The sequence below is a fragment of the Mus musculus genome, chromosome 18 (assembly GCF_000001635.26).
Source record: "Mus musculus strain C57BL/6J chromosome 18, GRCm38.p6 C57BL/6J".
NCBI lineage: Eukaryota > Metazoa > Chordata > Mammalia > Rodentia > Muridae > Mus > Mus musculus.
This window is the reverse complement of record NC_000084.6, coordinates 38472273-38491885: the sequence shown is the minus strand read 5'-3', so window position 1 is coordinate 38491885 and position 19613 is coordinate 38472273. Positions and strand designations below refer to the sequence as shown.

The following is a 19613-nucleotide window of genomic DNA, read 5'->3' as shown; positions in this document are numbered from 1 at the left end:
TCTTTAATTCTCACAACTTTATGATGTGGATTATATTACTCACATTGTACCAAAACAACAACTGAGAGACACGAAGCAACACACTTGCGATTACACGGCTCCTCTACTCCAGAGGGTTTGTTACCGCTGTGATGCCTGCCCGGCCCCCATCCCATCCGCGGGCATCTGTTGAGCATTTCCCTTGGATAGAGAGATAGGAAGGCTTTCCTATCTTCACCCCTTTATAAAGGCCTCCGTGTCCTTCCAAGCTTTGTTCAAAAGGTGCTTCTTGAGTCTTCAGTATCCTTCTTACAGCCAAGGGCAGAACCCTTGCTCACCTCCTAGCCTCTGAGGTAAAGGCACCATGCCACAAGCCCACCACACTCACGGCAGGAATCAGGACTCCCTCCTTCGTCATAGTACAGTCTGCACCTTGCAGAGTGACCAGCCTGAGACTTGACAGGACTTTAGTAACTGCCCTGTAATTAGATGTCTATGGCTCCCAGCAAAACAGAAACAAGTGAGCCCTCTGTTCCAAGGTATCTCCATGTTGCCCTGTCTGCTCTCAGAGAGAAGCAGTTGATGAATGGGCAGGAAGGGGCAGAAACAGAGAAAGAGAATCAGGGGAGGCTTCAGTTAGGCCTGGGTGGGAGGTCACCCTAGCAATTCAAAGCTATCCACCCTGGGTGGGCATGGCCCTCACTCCACAGACAGGCCTAGCAACACCATCTCTGCCCACCTAACGCTCCTTTTTAGGGGCTCCTCACTTGCACTGGCTTCACTCCCTGTGTGTCTAAGATGCCACCCACCTCAGATAATAAAATTTCTCCCTCAAGGGAGCCAGAGAAGGTTCCTGACTTCTAGGCCCCAGGCTTTCTGGCTGTGGGAACAGGAGGTCAATCCCCAGTAGGCCTAGCCGCTCCTGTTTCCCCGTCTCTCATCAGAGGATTTGAGCAAAGGAGGGAGAGAAAGAGTGAATCTTATCATTGAAATGGCCACAACCGCCCTGGCTTGATTTGAGGCAGTGACCAGAGTCCCTCTGGCTGGCAGAACAGGGGCTCTGCCTATTCGGCAATGGAACAGACGAAAGACTTCTAGAAGGCCCCTCGAGCCCCGAGGTTCCAAGATATTTCTGGAGACAGATCACATGTACCCACAGGCAGGGGTGGCTGTCATTTATTGTTCAGACGGAGATCCCTGTCAAATGAAAGCAGTTCCAGGCATACCTGGGCCTGCCCAAGGCCAACTGGGAAGCCTGGTCCTTGCACCTGTGCAGTCTGAGGACCGAGAACCTTCCCTACAGGGCCAGGATTCCACAGAGTTGAGATTCATACCCGGGGCTGCTGCTCAAAATCTCCCAGAAGAATCAGCCACTTCTCAGAGTTTGGCAGCCCACTTCCCTGAGGGACCATCAACAGATACGTGATGTCATACCATTAGGTGAGTTTTGCCTGTGTCCCCTGTGCTCTCTGCTGTGGGAGGTCTGCACGTGGCACAGGCGATTTCTGGGTAAAGCAGCTGCAGAGTGGAGGAGGAGGAGGTGGGGGGGAGATGGTACCAAACACTGAGTCTACAGAGAACCTCTACCAGGACTACTCCTGAGATGCAGCAAGGTTGTACAGGTGGACAGGCCAAGTGACTTGCCACTGGCATCTGACTTCTGGGTAGAGTCCCTCTGTATAGCATCCTCTGGGAGGGATGGGGGATGGGCCATGGCTGTAAGGGTAAGCTGAAAGGAGGAAGAGTAAGGACCACACTTCTCCTGTGTCCGAATGTGGGCAGGGACTCCCTGCTTCCCTTCCCTCCCTCCCTCCCTCCCTCCTTCCCTCCCTCCCTCCCTCCCATCTGGCTGGACTCAGAATAATCCTCACACCAGAGGGCAGGTTCCAGGCTGTAGGACTCAGGACCCCTCCTCCACCTGGATCTGAGTGAGCTCAGTGGATGGAGTCCCTGTGTAGACTGAGGGATTGTCTGGGGTGATGGCCCAGGAGGCTTCCATTGCATGATTTCTGCATCTCCCTGCAACCTGCCACACCAGGGATAAGTAGCCACTGGTGACTAAACCCCTTTACTTTTCAGAGATGAGAGAGAGAGAGAGAGAGAGAGAGAGAGAGAGAGAGAGAGAGAGAATGAATATCTCTGTAGAGAATGGCTTTCTTTACCAGCCTATGTAGCACACTGTGCAACAGCCCAGGGAACCGTCTTAGGCTGGCCCTGTCCAGTCAGAGACAGTGTGCCTGCCAGACACCAACTCCACACAGCACCCTGTGGGACCCGTTCCTACTCCCTCCTGCATGGGCTATGGCTTCTCCCAGAAGCTGCCATGTCCCTTGTTTTTCTGACTCCTTCACAAACCACCTGCTTATTAAACTCATGCATGTTCACAAGTGTAATATGTGCATTCATCTCAGAACACACAGTGATGGCTAAGGCCCCAATCCAAAAGGGATAAAAACTCAGGAAAGACAATCTGTATAGAAGAAATGTAAATACTAAACGAGTGAAGTAACACTCAGTCTTGATAATAACAATAATTACATCTATGAAGCCCTGTCAGGGACACACTCCACCTATTCAGAAACACAGGACAACACATAAGCCCCGGCACCACCCAGCATTGACAAGGCCTTGGCCTCCCGATGGTACAGTCTTCCAGAGAGCAACTTAGCAACGCATGTCAAGTACCATCAAATGCTCAGCTTTACCAGGTGGTGGGAGCATACAACTTTAATTTCAGCAGAGGCAGAGGCAGAGGCAGAGGCAGAGGCAGAGGCAGAGGCAGAGGCAGAGGCAGAGGCAGAGGCAGAGGCAGAGGCAGAGGCAGAGGCAGAGGCAGAGGCAGAGGCAGAGGCAGAGGCAGAGGCAGAGGCAGAGGCAGAGGCAGAGGCAGAGGCAGAGGCAGAGGCAGAGGCAGTCAGATTTCTACAGTTCCAGGCCAGCCTGGTCTTATATAGTGAGTTCCAGGACAGTCAGGGATACACAGAGAAACCCTATCTCAAAAAACAAAGAATGTCTAGCTTTTTGAGTCAGGTAGCCAACCCCTAGGAGTTTCTCTTAAGAATTTACAAGAGGGTCAAAAGAAAAATCCACAGAGAATCTCACTTAAAAAAAAAAAGATTTATTTCCTTGTGTATTTGATGTATATGGGTGTTTGATTTTCATGTACATCTGCACACCAGAAGAAGACATAGGATTCCGAGGAATACAGTTATAGACCCTGTGAGCCACCATGTGGGTGCTAAGGATTTGAACTCAGGACTTCTGGAAGAGCAGTCAGTGCTTTTAACTGCTAAGCCAACTCTCTAGCCTCACTTTGTTTTTCTTTTTCTAGCAGAAATGTATATCTATCCAGATGAGGCCTACACGAGTTAGATTGGCTAAGTAAATGCTGTACTTACCCAGTGAGGTAGGATCCAGTCTGTAACCCTGAAAATGTAAGGGCTTCATAAAAATATTTATAATGCATATAAAGTCAAACAAGAAAGCATGAAATAGCATCTGTGCTGATCAGTCCTATGCAGGAATACCAACGCCTAGGGGCAAAGATCTGAGGGAGATATTTAAAAATAAAAGCACTTATTAAATTAAGGTGCTGTGGTTATAAGGCATATTTTTTCCTATGAAGATTTTCTTTACTATGCAATATATTTAATACATAGTTAACACAATATTGTTTCAATAGTTACATGTGAAATGGGGGAAATCCCAAAGCAACAATGTTATATAGTAACCATGACAGCCCCATTTCTCTATACTCCTGTTTCACAGAACACTTGGTAAGAGAACAAACAGTACCCGGTGCTAGGTGGAATGCAGGCGTGGCTCACACAGGGCCTGAGTGTAAGAGCCGAGTGGCCCTGGATAGGCTGTGCAGTTATCTCATCAGAACTATAGGACGATGCTACCCATCTCCGAGAGGCGTTTGAGGCTAATGGATCAATATATGGCAGGAGACCAATAGGTGATCAGGATAGGGGGTTTAGTGTTTGCTTCCACACATCCATTTGGGCTGACGCTTCCCACTCCACTTTCTGTATGCGAGCATCAGTCATTCAAACTGAACAATGAGCTCTTTAAGGTTGTCCCTCGGAGGGTCAGCTGGGTAATAAACTGAACCACCGGTGACGCTTTCCTACCATTAGGTGAATGTTGGACAGATAACCCTTTGGCCTGTTGTTAGTCAGGGCAAAGTAAGTAAAGACTGGAAAACGCATGGCCATTTGGAAAGAAGACTGACGGGAGCTTGTCCCTTCAAAGCAGAGCCAGAGCGAAGAGCCCTGAGATGAGAGTCCCACCCCAAAGATCCACCCCCACCCCCCATTCCAAAAGAATGAGGACCCTAAGCATCCGGGGAGGAAGGAACCAAGTCTAACACCCTTCCTCTCTGCTTCGGTGGAAAGCTCTGGGGGCTCTGCAGCTGCCTGCCACAAATGCTCGCACTCGGGAACTTTCGAGAACACGTGTGTCCCTCTGGCTGGTTTCCCAAAAAGTGGGGTGATCTCAGGGGAAAGTGGAGGAAATGAAGTTTCCTCTGGAGACCCTCAAGCTCCCCAGTCGCGTTCATTCTACAGCCTCCTAAAGACCAGGGTTACCCTTGGAAACTCAGGAATTCAGCCTTTATCCCAACTTGCCAGGAAGAACTAAATTTCAGGGTAATAAGAGAGGGCTGGTCTTCTTTTACAGATTCAAGATTACAGTATAGAAAGGCCAATCATTAGGAGGTCACTTTTGCGAAGCCCCGACAAAACAGAGGATTCCTTCAGGGATAATAAAGGACTCAAATGCTATTGGTTAAATCTTGTCTTTGGTGAACTGGATATTCAGGTGGTACCAAAGCCCTGTCCCCTGCACTGTGTTGTGTGTCGGCTGCAAGTAGAACAAATGGCAAAAGTAATTTGACACTGACTGGACCTTCTTACTCTAGACATCGTCAGAACAGCAGGGGCAAACAAGATATGCCTCTTAATGGGAGGTTCCAGGAAGTGGGGCGTGTGGCCATTCTGAACAGAATTAAGCTCTTAACCCTAACTTCAGGCCTCTCTGAAGGGGGGCGATGGATGGGAGGAGTCAAACATCTCGGGAGACAGGCAGACCCACCCCACAGGAGCAGGCAACCTGCCCGGTATCTTAACAAGGCAGTGTCTGATATCATATAGAAGGAGAAGGAGGGAAAGGAGCCAGGCATGTTCGTCAATAAAAGTATCTTAAAAGCCGTAACTACCAGGCTCTCTATCTGGTCCTGATTTGGACAAGTCAGCTGTAGGAGATATTTGTGGGGACACTGAAGAAATGCAGATGTGGATCTGGTATCTCATGGCATTTGCGGCATTTCTATGCTCTGATACAGCACAGAAGCCACCAAGGAACACACTCTTAACATCTGACACACGCACATGGAAATGTTCAGGGAAATCACACATAGCTTATAACATACTTTAAGAGTTTGCCTTTTAAAAAAGGCCAGCAAGCATGAGCAAATGTTCCTGGTTCCAGTGGTGTGTGTACAAATGGAGTGTACACAATGTGCAAATGTGGCACCCAGGGTACCCCCAGGCAAAGGACTAGTGACAGAGAACAGATTAATGGCCGGGCATGGTGCCTCTCGTCAAGTTGTCCTGGCAGCAGGCAGAGATGGGAGAGTGGGGATCCCCAGAACCCACATAAGCTGGTAGAAGAGAGCTGGCTTCCAAAAACTGGCCTCTGAATTTCACACTCATACTTGCGTGTGCATGCTCACACACACACACACATACACACACACACACACACACACACACTATTTAATACACTAATTAAAAGAGATAAAGGGAAACAGGCTTTTAAATTTTTCTCTTGGAGGACTGAGAGATGGCTGAGAGCCCTTGCAGCACAACCATGAGGACCTGGGTTCAAATCTCAGCACCCAGGTAGCAAGCTGGACATGGTCTCCAGTGGGCCTGTAGCTGCAGGTCTGTGGGGAGCGGGAACAGGAGGACTGCTGTGACTCGTAAGCTGTCAGTCTAGCTGAAAAAAAAAAAAAGCTTCAGGTTCAGGGAGAGACTTTGTTTCAAAGGAATAAAGCCGAGGGTAACACCCAATGCCCTCCTTTGGCCTGTGCTCCTGCGTCTGTCTATACACAGGTGTGCAAACACCATACACAAAACAAAACTTAAAAGTAAACTAGGTGGACAACAACTGGGGAGAGATGCCCAACAGTTACTTCTCTCTTACACACACACACACACACACACACACACACACACACACATACACGTATATACCCTTTGTGTATTAAATCTCAAGGACTGATCCCGTTCCTAGATTTCTGTGTTTTTAGCTGTACATACATGTGTCTGTGAGTATATGTCACATTGTGTACATACCTGTGAGGGCCAGAAGAGGGCAGTGGGTTTAGATGCCCTGGAGTTGAAGGTCCAGGCAGTTGTGAACCCTGGAGTAAGCTCTGGGAACCGAACTCAGGTCCTCTGGGAGAGCATTAAGTGATCTTAACACGGAGCCGTCTCTCTAGCCTCCCTTTGCTGGGTCTCTATAGCATCTTGCAGAAAAGAGAAGGTGGATTCTAAAAAGTCCGAATGGATATAAGAACTCTGACCCCTCTGGCCTTAGTAAGCAGGCACTCCATATTCCGAGCTCTTTCTAAAGTGAAGCCCTTCAGATTCTTGGAAATCACACTGTTAACCCACTCTTTTTTTTTTTTTTAAGATTTATTTATTATTATATCTAAGTACACTGTAGCTGTCTTCAGACACACCAGAAGAGGGTGTCAGATCTCATTACGGATGGTTGTGAGCCACCATATGGTTGCTGGGATTTGAACTCACGACCTTTTAGAAGAGCAGTCAGTGCTCTTAACCACTGAGCCATCTCTCCAGCCCCTGTTAACCCACTCTTAAGATTAAGGGAACAGCCCCGAGAGGGTAAGTTACTGCCCAAAGGTGGCTCAGCTGATGAGTGGTGGCTTTTGGACAAGGCTCAGTGAAGACAGAACATCAGTCCTTGGAAAATGAAGTTTTTTTCTGCTTCTTGTCTTGAAAGGTCCTTGGGGCTAAAATCTTCAAAAGACCTATCACCCCTAACCTAGCCACAAGATTCAAGCCTAACTGGTCAGTTTCAAAGCACCGCTCACCACTGACCGTAAGCTTTGAATCCTGTAAAGCTTGTTGGCAGCCAGAGACGAAAACCACATATCTGGCTTTAAAGTGCTCACCTTCCCTTGTGAAAACAGGAAGATGGAGATGCTCACTAGAGGTGACATTCTATCTGCGGGCTGCAGTCACCCTGGCTTCCCCTCAATTACTCTACACTCACTGCAAGAACGGGGTTCTCTCTCTCTCTCTCTCTCTCTCTCTCTCAACCACAATTGCAGCTCAGTTTAGGAGTTCCTGGTTTGTGACCGGACATACTGAGTTTGTGGAAAACAGAGAGAGATCCCCAGCCCTCCGCGTGCCCTCCCCCCAGGCCTGCCCACCACGCATTCTCTGAGTGGGACTTGAAGAGCCATCATGTGTGGTCCTGTTTCCCTCACTGTCCTTCGAATACTCCAATCACACTTGAGTGCTGTGGGCTGAATCACGGTCTCTCCAAACTCGGAAGTGAAAAGCTGTAGCCACCTGGTGTAGCTGCATTTGGAGACAGCGCCTGTGAGGAGGTCATGGGATTAGTGGGGTTCACCCTGGGTGACACCTTTATAAAAAGAGGCAGATCGCTCTTTGCCAGGCAAAGGCTTGCTTACCGTCGACAAGCAAGCAAGAAAGGGAAGACCTCTCCAGGAACCAGCTGAGCACCCTGAACGAACTTCTCAGCCTCCTGAGCTGTGAGAACATTGTTGTGTTGCTTAAGCCACGCTGGCGAGGTCTGTTGCAACTGCCCGACCTGGTAATAAAACAGCGCAGGGCGGTTTAAAAGTTTGAAGAATCACTTTCCCATGCGAGCCTGCTTGTATCTCTGCTATCTGTACATGCCGGCAGTAGGAGACTGAAGGCGGGTTCCCAAGGCAGTCTGCAGGGGTCCTCGCTGCTGAATAAGGGGTGAAGCTGCCCTCCCAGTTCTACAGTGGCAAGCCTTTCTTCCCCCACCTCCGAACAAACCATGGTCTCACCCTTGCCCCCGTACCCAAGTCTTAGTCTAGGAGGTAAAGAAAAATAAAGTGCTGGCTGGGGAGGCGGAGGCAGAGGCGGGGAAGGCTGCTCGCCTCGTCGCTGTCCCAGAGCGAGCAGGGACCTGGCGGGGGTTGCTTTCCAACACGTCCCAACATGTGTTTCCAGTAACGCGGTTTGTGGCCGCTTTCTTGTTCTTATCGCTCCTCCCGTGACCTTTGCTGGTTACAGACTTACTGACTGGAGCCAGGTGGATTTGTTTGATTTCTGTTGATGTCATTAGGAAGAGGAAGTGCCAGAAGGGATTACCTCAAGTTTAAACCTATTTCCAGCAGAGTCCCGGGGCCTTTAATTACACATCTTGGGTCTGTTTGGTAAAGAAGTGGTCAAAGATGTGCGCTTTTTATCTCGCTTGGGATCTCCTGCGACTGGCAGCATTCCACGTGTGCCTGGCGTGCCTGCGGACTCCAGCCGGGCTGGCAGGGAGGAGGGGGAGCCGGTGGTGTTCAGAGCTGGTGAGGAGCCTTTTGAAAAGCAAGGCTAGGGAGTCCTTGGCCAGACCAGGACATTTTGGAGTGGAGAGTAGAGGGAGGCTAGGAGCTGCACGTAAAGAGAACCTGTTGGGGGAAGGGTAGAGAGGGGATGGAGTTGGGGTTGGGGGACCAATATTGGTCAGCTACTGCTGAATCACAAGGACTAGTACAGTCAGAAAGCTAAATGCCAGCCAGGTCCAAAAGCAAACTTCAATCCGACCTAACCCACCTCTCTTCTTAATCATCTCTTCTTTCTTTGTAGATTTATTTCCTACCTTAGCACTGAAAAAGTAACCCAAGTCCTATGAATGGGCAATGGCCAGCCTTGGGATTGACCAGGAGACAGGTAGCTATAGCGCAGGCAAATGCCATCTTCTGCTATGCCTAGCCAGAGAGCTCTGACTACCAGCTGGTCCTCAGAAAGTTCTTCCTTTCCATTCCGAGTTCTCTGGGTTTCAAGGGGCCATTCCTCATACTGCACATATGTTGTCCTTTATTCAGCTTGCCACATAGTCATTTAAGGCTCAAGACCCCAAAGCTTAACATGTAAAATGCAACTTTGTTTGAGTGTTGGGGGTGATGGCCTGTAATCATCATTACCATTTTGATGAAGAATATGGCCTGTAGACTCATGTTTGACATGAGATCCCCAGCTGGTGGCCTCTATGGGAGAGGTTGTACAAAGTCTAGGGCTTTAACCTAACTTGCTGTAAGGGATGCTGGGAGTGGGTCTTGAAGGTGACATCAACTCCAGGTTCTGGCCTGAGAGCTGCCCCAAGAATTAGCCCCATGGCGGCCTCTGAAGATGCCTTCTGGGTCCCCAGGACTGTCAGCGTGAGCTGAAACCCATCTTTCCTCCTTGAAGTGGCTTCCTTTGGTTATTATTGTCACCATGAGGAGAGAGTCATGGAGGGCCTTTGCACATTTTGGAGTAACAGTGAAGGCAGGGAATTAGAAATTATCCTCTCCCTGTTTGTATGAAAGACAACCGGGCAGGTTAAATATGCACACAACTTCAGATAACAGGACTCAAGTTTCTCTTTAGCTTTTGCCTTAGTTGGGATGGGACTTAGGAAGGACGACCTGGTACGAATGGAAGTGGGAACAGGTGAAATTTAGCCAGAGGTTCCCTTTATCCTAGGTGGGGACCCCTTTTTTGTCTGCATTCCACCCCTGGCAAGATACTCTCTATTACCCCCACCCCCACCCCCACCCCTCAGGAATCAGCAATTTCCCTAGGATAGAGCACACAGCTAAAGCACAGAGCTTTTCTTGCCTGTTACTGGATTATTATTACATTATTAATATTACTATTATTATTGTTTCTGGAATTATTATTATTCTAATAATAATGATGGTGATAATTGTTTTTGTCCTGATGTGTCATTAAAGTAATTTAAGCATGTCCCGAGAAACACAGGCATAGTTTCCCTCAGAAGAGGCACCTCTGTGGGGGTCAACCCAGGCACTGGTGATGTTCTGGGCATCTCCAGCACAGCCCAATCTACTTCTGAGGAGGAGGAGGTACTGCCTGCGGTGGGTAGTATGAATGTGATCATAATTTGCCCTCATCTGTGCTGCAATACCGACACATGCAGCCTTTATAACTTGCCCCACTTCTCCAAGGCTAATACCAACACAACGCTGGCGTGCTAGAGGCTGTCGACACAGGGTAAAACCAGCACGGTGCTGGAGTGCCAAAGGATGCTCTCACAGGTGATACCAGACACAGTGATGGCACGCCACAGGATGTTTTCATGCCATTACAGTAACACCGTGCTGGTGCGCTAAAGGATGTTCTCATCTTAATGGTTCACATCAGTGGCTACTTCATGGATATTATTTAGGATGAGGCTGAGTAATGACCAATCTAATTAGATAATTTAAATAATAAGCTAATGGTATAATGACCTACAAGTAGCACAAAGTTCAGGAAACAGACATTTTCCCCACTGTGTGCCAGCTAGGTAATTTAACAGCGTACATGAAATTACTATACTCATTTTAACCTCAGCTAATAACTTATTTCAACCATTTATTAGATGAGAAGGAGTAGGAATTATAACATTTCTCCTCATTGGATGGTAGTAGGACTATGCAGACACAAATACTGCAGCTCTCCACACAATTCTATACAACCTCACTGGAGACATTGGCATCATTCTAGCTATAACATGACTTTGTCTAAATATTAACTCTTGAGAATTCCAACAAATCTTCCTAATCAGCACTAGGCCTCATCCCCAAGAGCTGTGGATTTAGAACACCCGGGTTCAGAGTTGGGTATTGTAGCACATGCCTGAAATCCTGGCACCAAGGAAGCTTTGGCAAAAGGATTGAGAGTTTGGGGGTTGTCTTAGTTAGGGTTTTACTGCTGTGAACAGACACCATGACCGAGGCAAGTCTTATAAAGGACAACATTTAATTGGGGCTGGCTTACAGGTTCAGAGGCTCAGTCCATCATCATCAAGGTGGGAGCAGGGCAGCATCTAGGCAGGCATGGTGCAGGCAGAGCTGAGAGTTCTACGTCTTCATCCAAAGGCTGCTAGTGGAAGACTGATTTCCAGGCACTTAGGGTGAGTCTTAAGCCCACACCCACATTGATACACCTACTTCAATAAGGCCACACCTCCAAATAGTGCCACTCCCTGGGCCAAGCATATACAAACCATCACCGGGGTAGACTGGCAAGACCCCTGTCTCAAACCCAACCAAGCCAAACCAAACCCAACCCAACCAAACCCAAAGAAATGTACCACAAAAGCTTCAGATCCTAGACAGCTATCTACCTTGTTCCATGACCCAGGGCAAATACAACCCCCCCACACCCCACCCCCCTGCCTCCCTGCAAGGTCTCATGTACCCCAGGCTGGCCTCAGACTCTCTATATAGCTGAAGCTGACCTTCAATTCTGATCCTCCTGTTTCTGTCTCCTGAGTACTGGGATTTCAGCTGAGTCACAATTCTTTAGGCTTCAGCTTCATCAGTAAAATAGGACTTAAAATCTCTACCCTAGACGATTGTTGTGTAATTTAGTGAGATAGCATTTATATGTAATTAGCAGCAACTGGCATATAGCAAGGGCTTGGAAAGAAGAGGCAGTTAGGAGTAAAAACCTAACTAATACTGTCCTTGGATTTAGTCGCAGGGCTGAGGACAGGTGCTTAGGAGGTGCCTTAGCAGTTAAGAGCACTCGTTGCTCTTGCAGACAACCAGGGTTCAGTTCCCAGCACCTACACGGCCGTTCACAGCCATCTGGAACTCCAGTGCTCAGGGATCCCATGCCCTGTTCTGACCTCTGCAGATTCCAGACATGTACAAGTATACTTACATACAGACAGGCAAACATCTAACACATAAAAATAAAATATATAAATCTAAAAAAAAAAAAACCCAGCTTTAATATAAACGCAAAGAACTCTTTTTTTGTTTGTTTGTTTTTGTTTTAGGAAGTTTTTATTTATTTATTTTTTTAAAGAACTTTTTATTTAAAAAAATTAATTTTGTTTATTTTGTGTGTGTGCACACATGCTCCAGTGGGCAGGGTAGACATGTTGGGGTCAGAGGACAACTCCTGAGAATTGCTTCTTTCCTTCCACCCCTGGATCCCAGGTCTTGAATTCGAGTTGTCAGGCTTGGCAGCAGCACCTTTACCTGGTGACCTATCACACCAGTGTGTGTGTGTGTATGAGTGTGTGTGTATGAGTGTGTGTATGAGTGTGTGTGTGTTTTGCTTTTTTAGGTTTGGTTTGATTTGATTTTGGTTTTTTGAGATAGAAGGTTTCTCTGTGTAGCCTTGGCTGTTTGTAGACCAGGCTGGCCTCAAACTCAGAGCTGTGCCTGCCTCTGCCTCCCAAGTGCTGGGATTAAAGGCGTGGGTCACCACTGCTTGGGCTTGTTTTGCCTTTTCAAAACAGGATTGTGTAGTCCAAGCTGGCCTCAAACTCACAGAGCTCCTCCTGCCTCAGCCTCTTGAAAGCTGGAGCTATACCAGGCCTGACCTCACAGAACTCATTTCTAAAATAGGCTACTTACCACCCTCTCTGCTCTTAGGATAATTAACTGTCCAGGAAGATTTAATGCATATGGCCCAGGACCATCTTTGCCAAAGAATTGTTCCTGAGAAATATGCAGAGACATCTGCAAGTGTTTCCTGTCTCAGAGCTCACAATCCTCTAGCCCCTTGTAAGACCTTTAACCTATTCTAGGATACTGCCAATCTGGTGAAAAGGGGCTATCTCTGTCTACTTCCACACTCCTATGGCTTAGAGTCACCTTGCCCCGTAGATGCACTCCTGATCAGACTCCAGTTGCCCTGGTGGCCTCTTACCTAACCTGGGCCATGTCATCTTGCATCTCTGAGAGTAGGAAGTCTGTTGTGTTGGCTCTGTATCAGTAGAGTACAGCCTGCCCATGCTCTGAACGGACTGGTGAATTCAGGAGACTCTTCAATCTATAGGAAAAGCCTGGGCTAGTTGAAGGAGATGCTGATGGGCTGGGTCTACCCTTCTGACATTTCCCATGTGTGATGGGAATGTGTTGGGACCTGGTGAGTTTACCTGCTTTTAGGTCCTGTATTCCCAAAAAGAAGTCAGGAGCAAGCCTAGAAACACTCCTTTGAAGACAATACCTCAGACAGGGTTTGTGAGGTTTTTGGTTTTGGTTTTCCACAACCGCTAAGTACTTAGAGCTCTGTACAGCTGTGTCCCATGTGAATCTTTCCTGAGTATCACTGTGGACCAGAGTTTGACTCTGGCATCCTGGGCAATCTGTGCTTCCCTGGGAACCTGCTGATTAAGATGGAGTTACAGCTGCAGCCTCACCAGACCCAGGCCATCCACACCAAGTTCAAGTCTGAGAAGCACAGGGCTGGGAACTGAAACTGACAGAAGCTATGTGAGACAGATAAAGAGGCTGTAGATTGGTGCCTTCCATTTTTGCTGTAGATCTTCACTTAAATATTGGCTTAAAAAAAAAAAAGTCCAATTTAGCCAGGTGTGTGGTATTGCATGTGTTTGATTCCAACACTTGGGAGTCAGCGGCAGGAGGGTTTCCGTGAATCTGAGCCCAGCCTGGTCTACATAGTGAGTTCCAGGACAGCCAGGACTAAATACAGAGACCCTGACTTGAGGGAAAAAAGGCAGAAACAAAAACAATACAATCAAAGAAACTTGCAGGAGACTAATAACTACCACAAGCCCTCTAACGTGAGTGAATTTGTTCCTCCAAACATTTCTGTCTATCTGAATCATTTCAACAGCTTCCGTCTTCTCTCCTGTGAAGACTGGAGAGTTCTCCGTGGCTTGAAGACCGTGTGTTCTTCACACAACATCTCCCTTGAACACATTAGCAAGAGAGGCATTTGAGACATAAAACCGTTAGGTAGTGAATGAAGCACCTTCAGGCATGAGGTCTGAGTTTGAGCCTCAAAGTCCAAGTAAATGGTGACACACATTTGTAACCACAACACAGGGAGGGAGAGATGGGCAGATTCCTGGGGCTTGCTGGCTGCCCAGCCTAGCCTACTTGGTAAGCTCCGGGTTGATGAGAAACACTGTCGGCAAAACAAACACCTGGTGGGATGATGGCTCAGCACAGGGCACTGTCACGTGAAGATGCAAACCTGTTCAATACCCCAAACCCACATACAGATGGAAGGAGAGAGGCAACGCTACAGATTTGTCCTCCGACCTCCATACTTGGGTGGTAGCATGCAATCTCCCTACACCCATCAAACATATACATCTCATACACATACACCTCATTCACATGTACATGCATACACACCTCATACACACACACACACACACACACACACACACACAATAATAATAAAAAAATTAAAGTTAAAACAAAAACAAACTGGGGAGCTTCTAAAGAATGACCCAGACGGGGCCCGGGGTATAGTTCAGTGGCAGAGAATGGGGCAGGGAGTATAGTTCAGTGGTAGAGCACGGGGCTGGGAGTATAGTTCAGTGGCAGAGCACGGGGCTGGGAGTATAGTTCAGTGGCAGAGCACGGGGCTGGGAGTATAGTTCAGTGGCAGAGCACGGGGCAGGGAGTATAGTTCAGTGGCAGAGCACGGGGCAGGGAGTATAGTTCAGTGGCAGAGCACGGGGCTGGGAGTATAGTTCAGTGGCAGAGCACGGGGCAGGGAGTATAGTTCAGTGGCAGAGCACGGGGCAGGGAGTATAGTTCAGAGGCAGAGCACGGGCCAGGGAGTATAGTTCAGTGGCAGAGCACGGGGCAGGGAGTATAGTTCAGTGACAGAGCACGGGGCAGGGAGTATAGTTCAGTGGCAGAGCACGGGGCAGGGAGTATAGTTCAGTGGCAGAGCACGGGGCCGGGAGTATAGTTCAGTGGCAGAGCACGGGGCCGGGAGTATAGTTCAGTGGTAGAGCACGGGGCAGGGAGTATAGTTCAGTGGCAGAGCACGGGGCTGGGAGTATAGTTCAGTGGCAGAGCACGGGGCAGGGAGTATAGTTCAGTGAGTGGCAGAGCACGGGGCAGGGAGTATAGTTCAGTGGCAGAGCACGGGGCAGGGAGTATAGTTCAGTGGCAGAGCACGGGGCCGGGAGTATAGTTCAGTGGCAGAGCACGGGGCCGGGAGTATAGTTCAGTGGTAGAGCACGGGGCAGGGAGTATAGTTCAGTGGCAGAGCACGGGGCTGGCAGAGCACGGGGCTGGGAGTATAGTTCAGTGGCAGAGCACGGGGCAGGGAGTATAGTTCAGTGGCAGAGCACGGGGCTGGCAGAGCACGGGGCTGGGAGTATAGTTCAGTGGCAGAGCACGGGGCAGGGAGTATAGTTCAGTGGCAGAGCACGGGGCAGGGAGTATAGTTCAGTGGCAGAGCACGGGGCTGGGAGTATAGTTCAGTGGCAGCACACTTGCTTATCATGTACAAGGCCCTGAGTTTGAGCACTGCAGTGATTAAATAAGGCCCACGAAGAATGAAACAGGGTGCTGAGAATGTGGTAAATAAGAAAAGTCACCTGTTACTGTGACAAGCACCTGTAACCGTCATCATATAGTTACCAAAGGTTTAATGCTTTATTTACATGGTGTCATCTGATGCAAATTTCCGACCAACAGAGAAACCTCGTCTCTTGGACACTGTCCAGTTGAAGACCTACACCCAACCAAGATCGTCTAAGACCGATCTGATCTGGTCATGTAATACAAATGGCCTAGGAGGGGAGCTACAGTTTCTGCCTGTGTTCCTCAGCAAATGAGTGCCTGTTGAATTTATAGTGTGTTGATGGGATTGAGTGTTGAAAATTCTTTGCTGGGGGAGCAAGGACTTTGCTCGCTTGGTGGGAAAGAATGCAAAACAATTCCTTTCCTACTAATCTCCGAGGATCAACTGAATACGCACATGAGCTTTGACACAAATACTTGCAGGCATTACGAGAAAAGCCGTGCACCACATATTCTCATCGGGGCTGTGGGGATCTGGGAGGGAAAGAACGGCTTGATTAGTCGGGGATGGCCTAATAACCACCGTCAGGACTGCAGGAATGAGGAAATGACAGTGGGGTATGCAGCTACACAGTCTTGAGAAGAAAACCAATGCCCTAGGTTGAATGGCAGGTTGAGGCTTTAGTGTCCCGCCCCTGGATTTAATGTGAGTGCTGGCTGGAGTGCTGCAGAGGGGAGTGTTGTGTGCAGGGCAGCTTAGCTTACTTTATCTTCTTTTTATGTTTTTCTCCAAATACATGTCTCTGCATGGACATATGCATATGCAGATGCCCATGGAGGCTAGAGAAGATGCAGGATCCTGTGGAGTTGGAGTTACAGGCTGTGAGCCACATGACGTGGTGCTGGGGACTGAACTGTGGTCTTCTGCAAGGGCAGCAGGTGCTCTTGATTGCTCCATCTCTGCAGCCTTGGTGCTGAGGATGGAGCTCAGGTGGAGCAGCACACCAAGGCCTGGGTTCAATATCCCAGACCTCATAACCCCAGGGTGGTGCCCTGTGCCTGTAACTCTGAGAAATCATAAGGTGGGAGCAGGCCAATCCTCTGCCACTTGGTGAGTTGGAAGCCAGACTAGGCTCCACGGGACCCTGTCTCAACAGAAAAACAAATAACTAAAGCTCAGAGAAAACATGTTAGCACACACACACAGGAACGCCAAAGTGCAGGCAGGGCAAGCAAATGAGCTAGGCTAAGGGAGAGTCGAGCCCTAGGCTAACAGCTTCCCTCTGTAGCTAGTTGGAAGGCTTAGGATGCCAGTTCTGGGGCGTTTCCCTCTGCATCATTCTAGGGTCTCTCTGGGGTAGCCTTTCCAGTGGGCAGTCACCTTTCCCCCTTTTGGAGCCTTTGGCTTTATGAAAAACTTTGGCGGACTTCTAAATAAGCAAACAATTTAGGGGATGATGATCACAGCTTGAAAGGTGAAAAGGCTCCCAGCACAGCACGGTCTGGGTTACTTGTCTGTTGCTGGCACAGAGTAACCTGACAGAAGCAACCCACTGGCGTATTTGGACCCACAGTCCATCAGAGTAGGGAAAGTTGAAGGAGCAGGCACACTGAAGAAGGGAACAATGAATGCTCCTGTTCAGCTCATCTCTCCCTTTTATACAGTCCAGGATTCCAGCCAGGGAATGGCGCTACCTACAGTGGCAGAATCTTCCAACTCAACTAGCCAAATCAATGTATTCCCCCAGAGACATATTCAGATGATCGAAGCAAGTCAACCGCTGGGATTAACCACTGCATCAAGTAGGACAGAGGGACACTGTGATAAGTTGTCTTCCATATCCTAATTAGCTAGCAAAAATTAAATGTTTACTGAGTTGGAGGTATAGCTTCTAATGCCATGTGGTAGGCTCTCTCTCTCTCTCTCTCTCTCTCTCTCTCACACACACACACACACACACACACACACAGATGCATGCAGTTTTAGTATTTATCAAATAGAGACCAGAACAATGCTATAAGAAACCATGTACAGGCAAGCCAATATAGGCTTATACCTGTAATCCCAGCACGAGGGAGGCCGAGACAGGAAGACTGCTGGCTTTAAGGCCATGACTTGGGCAACAAAGTGAGTTCAAAAGGTCTTGAATACACAGGCGAGACCCTGAATTAAAACAAGCCAGACAGCAAATGGCTTTGGTTTATTTTACATAAAATAGTTTCTAATCATTTTATAAACAAAATGAACTTAAGCAATACGGAAATGAACCTTAAAAAAAAAAAGAATTTCTGCCAGTTGAGATGATGCTGGTCTTTAATCCCAGCACTCAGGAGACAGAGGTAGGAGTTCTGTTTTACTAGAAGGAACAGTAAATAAATGTTTTGCAGAAAATATGAGGTGTAAGCACCGATAGCTGTTATTTTTTAACTGGATAGCAGAACATTTACACACTTAGTTTATTAGTGACTTTCCCATAAAGGTTTTAGGAACATATTTCCCATAAAAGTTCAAGGCCAGACTGGTCTACATAGTAAGTTCTGGACCAGCCAGGGCTAAAGAGACCTTGTCTCAAAGCAACAACAAGGCTAGATTGCAACTATTTTTTTTTTTCTTCAAAAGTGGAACTTGGAGATAGAGAGACAACCCAGGGGTTAAGAGCACTTATAACTCTTGCACAGGACTCGGGCTCTCTTCCTAGCGCTCACATGGTGGCTCACAACTTGGAACTCAAGTTCCAGGGCAGTCTGATGCCCTTACCTGGCCTACACAGGCACTTCATGACCATTCCCGTACATGCAGGTAAAACACTCATACGCATAAAGATCTTTTTAAGAAGAAAAGAAAGAGTGCTTGCTGTTCTCCTCCAAGAGCGGTTGGTTCCCAACACCCATGCCCAGCAGCTCACAACCACCTGTAACTCCAGCTCCAGGGGACCTTCTGGCCTCATGGGCACCTGTACTCACATGGCATACATACAACTCAGGGACACAGACACTCGAAAATAAAAATAAATCTAAACAAAAAAAAAAAATTACAGTTTGTTCATTGCCAACACAAGACCCAAATCTCATTTGTGTTGTTTCTGAGGGGTGGGGGTTCAAGACCACACACGGAGAGGATGCCCCAGTGACTTGGAATCTGAAAACGTAGGTAACATTTCTTAGCTTCTCTTTCTGCTGTCTGATGTCACCCAAGAAGTGCTCCAGGGAGCTGACGTGGATAAACTTTTGACCTCTGTCTGGTCCTGGTTCCTAAAACTTTTATGGGAAAGTCACTAATAAACTAAGTATGTAAATGCTCCGCCATCCGGGTTAAAAAAATAACAGCTACCGGTGCTTACGCCAAGGATTTTCTGCAAAACATTTATTTACCTTTCCTTCTAGTAAAATACTCACTGATACATAAAAGACAGTAAAAATATCCACAGCCTGCTATTAAACTTGGTATGTTCTTACTTACAGGCTTTCATATGCTGTTTTTAGGTGGATCAGGCATTAACTTGAAAACAAGCACCCAATGAGAGCCTGAGATTAGCACCAAGGCACAAACCCAGTCATTCGCCCAAGTACAATGTCTGTCCTGAGAGTTTCAATGTCTCCATCGCAAAGATCAGATTGCCCGTTAAAATGGCCAATATACTTCTAGCTGTGAGTCACTTGTGTGAAAATACCACCATAAAGCACATTAGACTTTTGGGGGTTTTCTGTTTTTGTTTTGTTTATTTAACTTTAAACTGCAGTCTGGTGAATTTAATTCGTCACGTTCTCACGGAAGTACTGCAGCGGCAGCCAAGGAGAACCTCTCGGTAGGTACACAGCCTCTTCTTGGAGACAGAAGCAGCATATGTAAAGAAAAATGACCTTACTCGGGACTTTTCAAAATCCTTAGTCTTTCTTTTAACTTCTGCTGACTCCCTTTTATGGAGTCAGGGGGCTTCTGCAATCAGCTAGCAGTGCACACGGATGGTCTGGGTGACCACAGTGGGACAAAGAACAGAAGGTGTCCATCTGCTCCACCCTACATCCCTCCCACTCCTCAGTCCTTTCTCCCCCTCCAGGATTCGTTTGCTAGGCTTTTGTCCTTGCC

The 19613-nt window shown here is 47.9% G+C and overlaps 1 long non-coding RNA gene across 5 annotated transcripts; it reads right to left on the bottom strand.

The window, feature by feature from the left end:
• Positions 1–3107: 3107 nt before the first annotated feature.
• Gm41704 lies at positions 3108–9787 on the bottom strand. Of its 5 annotated transcripts, none has more exons than XR_877335.1 (5): positions 8385–9787; positions 7712–7851; positions 7448–7617; positions 6342–6514; positions 3108–5982 (listed from the first exon to the last, which is right to left on the bottom strand). It is a non-coding gene; the product is annotated as a predicted gene, 41704 (long non-coding RNA). The 5 variants fall into 5 exon arrangements; XR_877333.1 differs by lacking the exon at positions 8385–9787 and adding an exon at positions 8078–8375; XR_877334.1 differs by lacking the exon at positions 8385–9787 and adding an exon at positions 8092–8375.
• Between the last annotated feature and the right edge of the window lie 9826 nt (positions 9788–19613).